The sequence below is a fragment of the Dryobates pubescens genome, chromosome 3, assembly GCF_014839835.1.
Source record: "Dryobates pubescens isolate bDryPub1 chromosome 3, bDryPub1.pri, whole genome shotgun sequence".
Lineage (NCBI taxonomy): Eukaryota > Metazoa > Chordata > Aves > Piciformes > Picidae > Dryobates > Dryobates pubescens.
Genome location: NC_071614.1, coordinates 12,362,159 through 12,363,245, shown reverse-complemented (window position 1 = coordinate 12,363,245; position 1,087 = coordinate 12,362,159). Strand labels below are relative to the sequence as shown.

Genomic DNA, 1,087 nt, shown 5'->3' with positions numbered 1-1,087 from the left:
TCACTCTTTCTGTATAGAACTTTTTCCTAACATCCAGCCTGAACCTCCCCTGGCACAGCCTGAGACTGTGTCCTCTTGTTCTGGTACTGCTTGCCTGGGAGAAGAGACCAACATCCGTCTGTCTACAACCTCCCTTCAGGTAGTTGTAGAGAGCAATAAGGTCACCCCTGAGTCTCCTCTTCTGCAGGCTAAGCAACCCCAGCTCCCTCAGCCTCTCCTCACAGGGCTGTGTTCCAAACCCCTCCCCAGCTTTGTTGCTCTTCTCTGGACACGCTCCAGCAAGTCAACCTCCTTCCTAAGCTGAGGGGCCCAGAACTGGGCACAGTAAAACACTGGAGAATGCGGGCATCGATCCCGCTACCTCTCGCATGCTAAGCGAGCGCTCTACCATTTGAGCTAATTCCCCTTCCATTTGCCCCAATCTCCAACCTAGCCCTCCCCTGGTGCAATTCCTTTGACTGATTCAAAATCAGGTGTGGCCCCACTATGGGTTATGAAGGGCTGTTAGAGTCCAGGGTCCAGCCATCTTATCTGTGCTGGGCACTGCCAAGAGCAGCTGGTGAGGGCACAGCTAGGAGTATCTTCCCTTTTTGATTGTATTTACCCTTGCAACCCTCCAGCTTTGGGGCAGAGTGGCTGGAAAGCTGCCCAGCAGAGAAAGACCTGGGAGTGCTGGTTAACAGCCAGCTGAACATGAGCCAGGGTATGCCCAGGTGGCCAAGCAGGACACCAGCATCCTGGCCTGGATCAACAACAGTGAGACCAATAGGAATGGGAAGTGAGTCTTCCTCTGTACTCTGCACTGGTGAGGACACACCTTGAGTGTTGGGTTCAGTTTTGGGCTCCTCACTCCCAGAAGGACATTGAGAGGCTGGAGCAGGTCCAGAGAAGGGCAACCAAGCTGGGGAAGGGTCTGGAGAAGAGGGCTGGGGAGGAGCAGCTGAGGGAGCTGGGGGTGTTGAGTGTGGAGAAGAGGAGGCTGAGGGAGACCTCATTGCTCTCTACAGCTGCCTGAGAGGAGGCTGCAGCCAAGAGGATGTTGGCCTGTTGTCCCAGGTAGCAAGTGACAGGATGGAAGAAATGGCCT

At 54.7% G+C, this 1,087-nt stretch overlaps 1 non-coding gene across 1 annotated transcript; it reads right to left on the bottom strand.

Annotated features, from left to right (window-relative positions):
- Positions 1-333: 333 nt before the first annotated feature.
- On the bottom strand, positions 334-406 carry TRNAA-AGC (transfer RNA alanine (anticodon AGC)). Its single transcript has one exon. It is a non-coding gene; the product is annotated as a tRNA-Ala (tRNA).
- Between the last annotated feature and the right edge of the window lie 681 nt (positions 407-1,087).